Below are 12408 nucleotides of genomic sequence, written 5' to 3'. Positions count from 1 at the left end.
ACAGTCCCTGAAAAGCTTCAATGTCGTCTTTGCAACGTCCTGCCAAAATAATGTGTCGTAAATGTTCAGGCAGTTTGATTAAGCAAATGCGGATGAGTTCTGAGGGGCTGTATGGGTTTGATAGGTACTGATTCTTGTGCAACATGTCTTCAAAATATTTGACAAGACTGGAAAATTCAGATTGTTCAAAGTGTTTCATCATCATGATGCTATGTTTTACGCGGTCTTGTGTAGCTTGAGACCAATATGCTGAGAGGAAGGCATGGTAAAATTCTCCTTCACTGTGGCAATCGTGAATGACCGATCGCATTCTTACAGCTGGTTCATTCTCCCAAGTAGCCACACATAAATTCTAATCTGTGTTCTAATGACCAGTTGGGAGGAAAACAATGAGAGAATTGATGGAGCCACGCTTGTGGATGAATGTCGTTGCCAGAATTCTTAAATGTTTTGAATTTACGTGTAGTAATGAACAGCTTATAGTCAAAATCATCGTGTCGGCGAGTAGCATGTCGGTCATTGTCACGTCGTTTCGGCGGTTCCATCTCAAAATTCGGTGTACCTTGCCAATTTCTTTCATAATTACCGAAATGCCCTGTGCTATTATTTTGTGGCTTTTCCGTATTTCTAAGTTCCTCTTCCCGTGTTGGAGCGCGAGTATCCTCTGAAATATGTAATTCTTGTATTACCTGTGTCAACTGATCTTGTACTTCCCGGATTTCTCTTTTGTACTGTGTATTAATTTGATTTTGATTTTGTTTGAATTTTCTTATTTGTTCATAGTCTTCTGTGTCAGTGAAGGCTACGGGTCTTGTGTCATTCAGATCATCATCTACCTTTGTAGATAAGTTAGTGACCTGATCCGAAAGTTCAGCTACTTTCTCCGATAGTGAACACATTTCCTCAGTGTGTTTTTCTGAACCAAGTTTCAGAGTGTCCATTTGTGTTGAAATCGAATCTACTGTGTTCTTTAAGTTTTCCTGAGTTTTTGCCAGTTGCGTAACCGAATCGGTAGATGCAACTGAGTCAATTTTAGCCCACAAGGTCTCATGATTTTCATGAACAATGGTTTGCAGTTCTTTTATGGCTGCTTCGTGATTCTGTAATACATTCTCATGACGCGAAAAAATAGGTTGGAAATGCTCACAAATTTGTGTTTTTACGTCATTACAGACTTTCTGACATTTCGATTCTATTTTATGTAACTCAGTAGTTAAATCTTCACGTGTTTGTTCAAGCATATGTTCCACTGAGTCTAACTTTTGAAGCTTTTGTTCCATTGTGTCTAACTTTTGAAGATTCTGTCCCATTTGTTTCTGATTTTGTTCAAGCGTTGTGTCTAACTTTTGTAGCCTTTGTCCCATTTGTTGCATTAACTGTAATAACAATGCACTGGTGTCTGAAACATGTTCCTCAGTGCTTTTCGGCAGTGAATTTGCACCGGCAACATTCACATTTTGACAAGCGGAAAATGTGTCTTGACTCATTTGAGAAAACGGTGAGGACGCAAAACCTGAATCTACAGTATTTGCAAAATTGTGTCCTATCATTTCGGATTCCTGAGGCGAGCTGTTGCCGACCGATCGATCGACAATGCTTCCCTGTTCACTACCTGTTTCACTGCCTACGCCATTGTCTGACGCCCGCTCCATTTCCCTATGCACAGTTACCAAATTACTACTTTGAATATTAGTTAATTCACTACCCAGTGGTGCTGATAAGCTACGCTCGTCGTCACTATTATTTCTCAATTTAGTTTGGAGCCTAGTGTTACGTTTTTCACACGCCATTATTGTGACAATATTTCACACGATAACACAGAAAAGCACAATTTGAATAGCAAAAATAAGAGAACACATTAACATAGCACTGAAAATAATATCTAGTTAATTACAGCAGCGAAATACTTGGCGCAAAGCTACATGCATGCCACAACTGTTTTACTGTACAACAATGAAAGACTGCAACTACAAAGGAGATTCTCTCTACAATTACGCGCTAGCAATAAACAAAAGCTACACTAAATACACAGACTACAAGAAAAAATCAGAAGATTCCAGTGAGGTATCCTAGGCTAAGGGTCGACATATGAAACGTCCCCTTAGAACAATTTTACATGTGAAACGTCCACTTAGAACAATTTTACATGTGAAACGTCCACTTAGAACAATTATACAAGCCTGTGCTTAACCTGACACACAATAATTTTAGCGCAACGCAATCTGACTATCAAAAATCCCTGCAAAAGAATGGCCCTGACTAACTTTAACCTATACCTTTTACAAATCACTTACCTCACAAAAATCTTCGCTACTCAAGCTACTGCAAAACAGCGAGCGCCACTACTGCCAGCTAAATAAAAGATTCAAACCACTGAAGGTACTAACTACTGATAGGGATAGTTAGCAAATGAAAGATATTAATAGAGAACAAACAATGTATTTACCTTAATATTCATAATTGACATTCAGTCTTACAGATTATGAAAACTCCGCCATCTCTCTCCCCACGTCCACCACTGTTGGCGGCTCACCTCCAACTGCCCAACGCAATCTGCTGTTCACATCCAGCTATAGCAGTTCATGACAACAATGGCAGACAACAATGCAAACTAGCCACATACTGCACACAGCACAGCCAGTGATTTTCATACAGAGTGCTATGTAACGTTGCCAATAAAAAACATAAACAGCAAACTTACATAAAGAAAACATAAACAGCCTACTTACAAACTATTCCGTGGATTACATCTGACGCAGACAGTTGGGGTACACTAATTCCGTCCTGGGGGCTAGGGGGTGGCGGCAGGAAGGACATCCGACCACCCCTTAAATATTAACATGCCAAATCCGATTAACGATCGCTGACCTTGCGGGGCAAGGCTCAAGCGATAGATAGATAGAATAGAAGTACTACATTTTAACGTAGACTCCGAACCACGGAGCAAACTCGACACCTTTCAAATGAATACACACTGCCAGGGGCGAAAGAAGCAATTAGAGGTAAATATCTTAGGACTGAGAGGGTATCGATACCCAGACCTTTGGACCCGTTAGCAGCACTCAAACGCTGAGTCATCCGACTACCCTAAATAAACTGACCCTACTTAAAATATGGCATGTATTCCGTTTTCTCTCCATTCGAAATTGTAGTCGCCATTTCTTCTACTCGGTACTTATCCAGCAGGGGTCACGTTAATATTAGGATTTGACAATGTTAGAGGGTGCCTGGATGCTACTTCTGTCGGCACCCCTTTCACCCCGCGTCGGATTTGTGTACGTAAATTGTCTGCGTCTAGCGTTATCCTACGTCAAAGCGTCAGAACGTTTTCGTCCTAAATGTTTGCGAACCGTGTAACTAAGACACGTAGTGAATACGAGTCCGATGTTCACCTAGCCGGATGCAGCAAAATAGCTAAAAACTACATTCAGGCTGGCCGACACACGGTTGTTCTTAATCCGCCGAGCGGATTCGATCAATACCGAAAGTTACAGCGGCAACATTCAATATTAATATTTCTCTGTTTTTTTTTTTTTTTTTTAGGTTCAGCCACAGGTGATGGTAAAGATGTTCTGTTCCTTCATTTTACCACTGATGCAAAAATATGTTGTTATGTTACCTATGCAGTACAAATGTACTATCTTTGATGTATCGTTACGTGTGCCGGATTGCTGTTGAACTTGCTCGCGAATATTTTATAAAGTATTGGTCTTCACTTACTTATTTTAAAGTTTATTTTTGTTAATATTTGCCATGAAAGTAATTCATTAGTGGATTTTCATTCATCTCAGTCTTTCTTTTTGTGTTGTTGATTCGAATGGTCTGATATTCGTGAGTGTGCTCATGTCGTTCGTCCAAGTGTCACGCCGCAGCAGTGTGTTTACATTTCGCGGCGTCCGGGTGCAGCTGTAAGCGGTTTTAAAGCTAAGTACTGACAAAAGTTGTTCGTACACTGTAGTCTAATATTAAATTTCGTTGTTTTCAGTAGTTCATCCATATAGTAGTGTATTTACATTTTGCTGTAGCGGTTCTTAAGTTTTGACAAAGTAGACTGTGAACGGTTATACAGTTACTAAATTTAGTAGTTTTCAACAGTTTCTCGTACTGTACGTGGCGAAATAACGATCTAATAACTTTTGGAAATGTTCGCCCACTGTGTTTTTTAGAGTTGTTTATCAGTTGAAATCGTTTAGTAAAAATTCGTGCGGCAGTTTTCAGCTGGCGTTTCTTATCGTTTTAAGGGAAATATTTCAGTACAATTTTGCATCCACAGTTTTAATTTCGTTGAATGTTCCAGTGGCGGTTTGAATTGTTTGTTTCAGCTAAGAAATTGTGTGAAGTTTTGAGGTTATTGGTATTAATTGGGGCTTAGTAGTAGTAATAAAAATTGTTGCTTTTTTTTAGTAGGGAGAGAATTTAGAGACCAATATTGCTACTTCTTTAAACAGTTCCACTGTTGTATTTGAACTTAGGTAACGTAGATGTTTAGTTCTTTCAGTGACTCTTAAAATTTTACTAGTTAGAAGTGTGGGTTTTGTTGTAGGTTTGTGAACTGTGGGTTACGGTGTGGGATTTGTTCGAAGTATTTTCATTGGGGGTGGGGGGGGGGGAGGCAGTGGGGAAGCCAGTGGGCATTCTAACGATATCCTCTTTTGGAAATGCGGACTCTGTAGTAGAAATAAGTTGAGAGAGGAGCAAGAGCGTAAGATCTAGGACCTTCAGGTGCAGTTACAACGCGCAAGGGAGGAACTAGATAGGCTGAGGAGGATGAAGGGTACTGGGGAGTGGGAACTGGCAGTTGAGGTGCTAGGATGAGAGGATATTCAGGCCCTTGTACTTTGCGTATGTGCAATAGCTTTGACCAACTGTCAGAATTGAGTGCAGAGGAGCCTCTTGTAGTTCTAGGGGTGGGAAACATGCAGTATGCCTCATCAATTAGTAGGCCTAAATCAGTTGCAAAGTCTAACAGAAAGAAGAAAGTTCTGCTGCTAGGTAGTTATCACGGTAAAAGTGTGGGCTAGCAGTTGCAGGAAGTGTTGGGGAGTGAGTATCAGGTTACCGGCATTGGAAAGCCTATTGCAGGGTTGGCTCAGGTGACTGACAGCACAGGGGAGTTAGGTAGAAATTTTACGAAAGAGGGTCAGGTAGTGATAATGGGTGGAACAGAGAAAAGTCTTGGGGTCGATAGAAGCGCCCGATCCCACGCTTCGGCTTTGACCAGTGACGTAAGGGTGTTGTCGTGTGTCACGTCATGACGGCGCGGAGTTAGGTTTGTGAGTGTGGCGTGTTTGTAGATGTCGTCGTGTTGTGGTTTGTTGTGCTCTCTGGTGGTATCTTCAGGGTTTTTTCGTTTGTGTGGCGTAATGGGCTCAGTTTGCTTTTGCTCTTTATCCAGAATTGTTCGAGTGTCGGCTGTGTTTGTAGTGGAATTCGTTTCAGTGAGTTAACGATTTTGTGTGAAGGTTAATTTAGTGTTGTTCGCTGTACGTCGTGTGGTAATTTTAGTAACATTAATTGGTTGTTGTTTTTGTTCAGGAATGGATATGACGGATAAAATTAACAGTGCGCAGGTCAAGAGAAGTGTTCGATCCCAATGTGTGGCTGTGTATGTTGGTATTGGGAGATGTTTTTGAGCTATATAGGCCAAGGGAAGTGTTTGATCCTAATTTGTGGCATCGGGAGCTGCTGTTGAGCTATATAGGTCAATATTTGGGGAGTTTTGTGATGTCGGTTTTTTCGTCGTTTTGTGTGGTTTTGTATGGGGATGGGTGTCCAAATTTGTTTATATTTAGTTTGCCCCCACCAAAAAACACCCCATTTCCCGCGCTTGTCCCGTTAGTGTCAGTAGGCTTTTTGTGGAAAGTGTGTGTTTGTTTGTTTGTTTGTTTGTTTTTCGATGTATTTTAGTCCTCATAATGTGTACGTAACGACATTATATGCGCCATATTAGAATCGTTGTTTATGGTCGTTTCCGCCATATTTGTGACGTCGTGGGACAAAGCAGACGGGCGGGATCGGACGCTTCCGTATTTCCGGGGAGTTATGTAGAAATTTTACGAAAGAGGATGAGGTAGTGATAGTGGGTGGAGCAGGGAATAGTCTTGATAGGGACAGGGAATATGATGTAGATGGTGATCTGACATAGATAGCTACTCAAACTGGTGTCAGTAATGTGCACTCCGTGCAACTGTTTGAGTCATGATCGGCCTCATCTTAATGCTGCTGTTAGGCGTGTCAACATGGGGCTGGAGAAGGCACTTATGCCAGAGGGCATGGTTCACATTGCATTGATACCATTTGAGTCTGTCAATAGATTATGTTTCGCTGGCCATGGCTTGCACCTCAATTGGTACGGGAAGGGGAGGCTGGCAAAGCCTACGGGTGACAGTGTAGTGGGTCGTAGTGGGATCAGTCATGCTAAAATTCCTGTAGTAGTTGGTGTTAGAGCTGCACCTGTATTAGACTGAAGCCAGCTGATAGGTATACCTGCTTAAAAGAAGTCCCTCTAACGAAGGAATCACCTTCAGGGGAGGTCAGGTATCCAAGCAGAGAGGGAATTAGCATATTTCATCGAAATATAAGAGGTATTAGAGATAACGTTAGTGAACTGTTTATTGGTTTATCGGAGCACCACTTAAATAATTTTACAATTCAGAGGCTTTCTTTACCAGGATGAAGGTCAGCTAGACTCCGTAGACTTGTCACGGGACTGCACTGCTACAGATGTTTGAATGCTGTACAGGGGCAGATGAATTCAGTGAAACTCTAATTGTTGTTCACAGGTCCCCTAACTCTGACTTCAGAGCATTTCTGCTCAAGCTATGGACAGGTTCTTGATTCACTTTATGGGAAGTAGCGAAAATTAGTTGTAGGTGGTGACTTCAATATTAATTTTGTATGAAATTGTGCAGGAAAAAAGATGTTGGTAGATATCCTAAACTCACATGATTTGATGCAGTGGACAGCCATAAACAATATTTTTATTCATTCTTCATTACTAGATTGGCATTCTGTTAGTAAAACGGTGAATGACTTTTCAGACAATGCTGCACAAATGTTAACACTAAAAGGCTTTTGTACTCAAATATTGTATATAATTACAAACTACAGGGCTATTACAAATGATTGAAGCGATTTCATAAATTCACTGTAGCTCCATTCATTGACATATGGTCACGACACACTACAGATACGTAGAAAAACTCAATTTTGTTCGGCTGAAGCCGCACTTCAGGTTTCTGCCGCCAGAGCGCTCGAGAGCGCAGTGAGACAAAATGGCGACAGGAGCCGAGAAAGCGTATGTCGTGCTTGAAATGCACTCACATCAGTCAGTCATAACAGTGCAACGACACTTCAGGACGAAGTTCAACAAAGATCCACCAACTGATAACTCCATTCGGCGATGGTATGCGCAGTTTAAAGCATAAATGGGTCGGCCTGCAGTGAGCGAAGAAACGGTTGAACGCGTGCGGGCAAGTTCCACGCGTAGCCCGCGGAAAATTGGCTCATGCCACAACTGGAGACCGACAGCGCCGACTTCATCTTTCAACAGAATGGTGCTCCACCGCACTTTCATCACCGATGTTCGGTATTTCTTAAACAGGAGATTGGAAAACCGATGGATCGGTCGTGGTGGAGATCATGATCAGCAATTCATGGGCTCCACGCTCTCCCGACTTAACCCCATGCGATTTCTTTCTGTGGGGTTATGTGTAAGATTCAGTGTTTAAACCTCCTCTACCAAGAAACGTGCCAGAACTGCGAACTCGCATCAACGATGCTTTCGAACTCATTGATGGGGACATGCTGCGCCGAGTGTGGGAGGAACTTGATTATCGGCTTGATGTCTGCCGAATCACTAAAGGGGCACATATCGAACATTTGTGAACGCCTAAAAAAACTTTTTGAGTTTTTGTATGTGTGTGCAAAGCATTGTGAAAATATCTCAAATAATAAAGTTATTGTAGAGCTGTGAAATCGCTTCAATCATTTGTAATAACCCTGTATATAGGAAAGCTAATCTGATGGCAATAGTGCGTTTTTTAAACCTCGTTAAGGAACGAGAGTGGCAAGATGTTTATAGTGCCGATAACACAGATGACAAATATGTTTTCCATAACACATTTCTCATGCTGTTTGAGAGTTGCTTTCCATTAGAACATTCTAAACAGGATAGCAGCTGTAAAAGGCAACCTGGGTGGCTGACTAGTGGGATAAGGATATCATGTAGAACAAAGTGGGAATTAAAACAAAATGTTAGAAGAATTCACATTCAAGCTACAGTAGCCCGTTATAAACGGTATTGTAAGGTGCCTAAAATGTTATTCGAAAGGCAAAGAGTAGCTGGTGCGCAGATACAACAGCTAATTCACAGGATAAAATCAGTGTAAAACCTTATGGTCAGTTGTGAAGGAAGTGTCTGGGCAACAGCACAAGATCGATACATTAATTCAGTTCGCAGTAAAAATATTTCTGTTACTGATAAATCAGATGTATATACAGTATTATGACAATCATTTTCTGAAAATTTCAGACGAATTAAATACATAGTTAGTTGCTGCAGGGAATCATCTAATTCTCTTGGAAAATGCCTTTCCAAGATTGATGTCTGAAACACTCGTCTGTGATACTGAGATTGAGTCAATAATTAAGTCACTGAAGACTAAGGACTCTCATGGATATGACAGAGTGCCTAGCGGATAATTAAAGTGATGTGCTGCACGTATTAGCCCTGTACTTACCAATATTTGTAATTTTTCCTTTAAGAATGGTCAGTTTCCTGAACGATTAAAGTACTCATTAGCAAAACTGCTTTATAAAAAGGGAGAAAGGGATAATGCAGACAATTTTAGACCTATTTCTTTGCCATCAGTGTTCGATAAAGTTATTCAACAGGCTGTGTATGTAAGGACAATAGATCATTTTATATCACATAGTTTGCTATCAAATGTGCAATGTCGAATTAGAAGTGATTTAAGAAGTGATAATGCTATATTCTTATTTCTCTGTGAGGTACTGGATGGATTAAACGAAATGTTTCGAACGCTGGACATATTTTTTGATATAACTAAGGCGTTTGATTGTGTTGATCACAAAATATTGTTCCAGAAGTTGGACCATTGTTGAATAGGGGGAGTAGCTCACAAATGGTTCACCTGTTACTTTAACAACACACAGCAAAAGAAAATTGTTTAGTGTTGAGAATGGTTGTGATGTGTAGTTGAGTGGGTCATGGCCAAAGATGGGGGGGGGGGGGGCACTCCTGTTCCTTAGTTATATAAGTGATATAATCTCTAGTATTACAGGCATTTCTAAATATTTCTGTTTGCTGATGACACTAGCTTGGTAATAAATGACGTGTGCAACACTGGCTCTGTTTCAAATAGTGCAGTTCATGATATAAGTTCAAGGCTTGTATAAAATAAACTAACGCTAAATCACAGCAAGATCCAGTTTTTATAGTTTCTAACGTACAATTCAACAAAACCCGACGATTTAATTTCTTGCAATGGCAGATGATTAGTGAAACTGAACAGTTCTTATTTCTAGGTTTTCAGACAGATAGTAAACTGCCATGGAAAGCATACGTTCAGGATGTTGTTCAAAGACTTAATGCTCCCATTTTTACTATTCGAACGGTACGTGAAGTAATTGATCGTTCGACACGAAAATAATATACATACTTTGCTTATTTTCATTCGTTTGTGTCGTATGGTATTAAATTTTGGGTTACTCATCCCATTCTCAAAGGATATTTTTGGCTCAAAAACGGGCAGTTCGGGCAATAAGTGGTGTGAGTTCGCGAACCTCTTGTCGACCCATGTTCACGAGTCTGAGTAATTTGATAATTGCCTCTCAATATATTCCTTATACTGTCGTTTCTTGTTAACGATATCAGCTCAATCCCAAGAATGAGCAGCTTTCGCTCAGTTAATACTAGGCAGAAATCCAGTCTGCATTTGGATATCACATCCTTGACTCTTGTGCAGAAGGCTGTACAGTATACTGCTGCATCCGTTTTCAATTAGCTACAACAAGAACTCAAAAGTCGTAGCAGAAATCCAAGCGCATTCGGTTCGGAGCTGAAGAGTTTCCTCATGGGGCACTCCTCCTATTCTGTGAAGGAGTTCCTTGAAAAATTAAGCTTATTCCTATGTTGTATTGATGACTGCGTTTACTTAAACGCTTGCCTGTTTTCGGTTCATAAACATTTCATTTCATCTGTTATTTCTTTTATGTTGTAATTTCATGTAGTGACACGTTCAATGACCTTGGAGATTTGCTATTGAATTTGATCCTACGGAATTAGACGTGTAAAATAAAGTGAAAGAAAACTTGACTGCCGAAGGATTCTTCCAGTAGTTAAAAATGAACAGTCGATATCGTTATATTTTTTATTAAGCGGTTTCGGCTTATCTAAGTCATCTTCAGAATATTTTTTTTGTTCCCTGCAAGGGTAGAGACAGCAAAGCTACAAACTGTACTGTACCATTAGCTGGTGATGACATAAGGAATTGTCGACACACTATTTGACTCGAGGCTCCACAGTGATCAGTCAGCGTACCATCGTGGTATCGCGAAAAATCCGAGTAGCCGCTACCTCCAGTCAGAGGGGTAAACGCTATAACCTTTTTCTACTTTGAGCGCTGTATACAATAATACTGTCTGTAGTTTTTACTACAGATTTTCTGTATCTTATTTTAAGGCCGTATTTAATAGTACAGTTTCTAACTTTGCTGTTCTTTACCTCTCAGGGCCAAAAAATATTCTGGAAACATCCCCCAGGCTGTGGCTAAGCCATGTCTCCGCAATATCCTTTCTTTCAGGAGTGCTAGTTCTGCAAGTTTCGCAGGAGAGCTTCTGTAAAGTTTGGAAGGTAGGAGACGAGGTACTGGCAGAAAGTAAAGCTGTGAGTACCGGACGTGAGTCGTGCTTCGGTGGCTCAGTTGGTAGAGCACTTGCCCGCGAAAGGCAAAGGTCCCGAGTTCGAGTCTCGGTCGGGCACACAGTTTTAATCTGCCAGGAAGTTTCATATCAGCGCACACTCCGCTGCAGAGTGAAAATCTCATTCTGGAAACATCCCCCAGGCTGTGGCTAAGCCATGTCTCCGCAATATCCTTTCTTTCAGGAGTGCTAGTTCTGCAAGTTTCGCAGGAGAGCTTCTGTAAAGTTTGGAAGGTAGGAGACGAGGTACTGGCAGAAAGTAAAGCTGTGAGTACCGGACGTGAGTCGTGCTTCGGTGGCTCAGTTGGTAGAGCACTTGCCCGCGAAAGGCAAAGGTCCCGAGTTCGAGTCTCGGTCGGGCACACAGTTTTAATCTGCCAGGAAGTTTCATTCTGAAAATGGCTTATAGATAAGCCGAAACCTGTTCATGATGAAATAATATTGCGGTCTTGACTGCTCATTTTTGAATATAGAATCAGGTCACAGCTCTCCATGTTCTACGTTGCCAAAATTTTTGATTCTTCCAAAAGCTGTTCGTCTTGTTTTTTCTGTGATGTCTATTTGGCATGAGAACTGATTATCTGGGTTCTAAGACGAATTATGTCTGCTGTTTGTACAATTTCGCTGCATAATTTCGATATTGTTCAGCTTCAAAGGAATATGGGCTGCTTTTAACTAATTTGTTGTACCCTGTAACTTTAAAAATGGAATTTTTCACCCATATATTTGTTGAGTTTTGCTATTTTTGTATGCACTGTGCTTTCATATATTTTTTTTTTTTTTTATGCTGATAGACATCGTGGATGAAGGTTAATAACCGAAGCTGGTAGATGATTAATGGGACAAATAAACAGCTGATTGTTAAAACTCATTTTATAAGATACTTTGCCGCTGTTGAACCTCGCCTTATGGAAACATCACGTTTTCTGAATATTTACAGATCGTATAACTGAGGTGAGGCATGGGTACCATCCCTGTATTCACCTATTCGGATGTGGAAAACAGCCGGAAAACCACATCCATGGTGGCTGGAATACCGGCCCTCGTCGTTAATCCACCGGCCGTTCTCGATCGGGCGCCACCGCCTCTCCCATTATCCCAGAAGCCAGCACTTTAATGCTCTAGCTGCCCGCCGGGTCTCCCTCTATCTGTTTTATGTTTTGCTTACACGGGCTGTAGTAATTCGGAGCATATGAATCCGCTCTTTTTTCTCGTAAGGGAAATGAAAGAAGCGCAGGCGACGCCTGGCTGACAAATTGTTGTGATGGAGTAATAATTTTCTCATTCCGTGTTCTTCCTCTCGGATGAACTACTACGAAGTGACAGTATGAGAAATTGTGGAACATCTCGGAGCGCTAATGGCTAACATGTCGCTTGTCAGCTTGTAGCAATTATTTCGGAAACCCGCTTCAGAAAGCAGATGTACGCATCAATCTGATTAAGACGTTGCCGCTATTCGATAAC

Source organism: Schistocerca cancellata, chromosome 12 (assembly GCF_023864275.1).
Source record: "Schistocerca cancellata isolate TAMUIC-IGC-003103 chromosome 12, iqSchCanc2.1, whole genome shotgun sequence".
NCBI classification, from domain to species: domain Eukaryota; kingdom Metazoa; phylum Arthropoda; class Insecta; order Orthoptera; family Acrididae; genus Schistocerca; species Schistocerca cancellata.
This window is presented reverse-complemented; position numbering follows the sequence as displayed.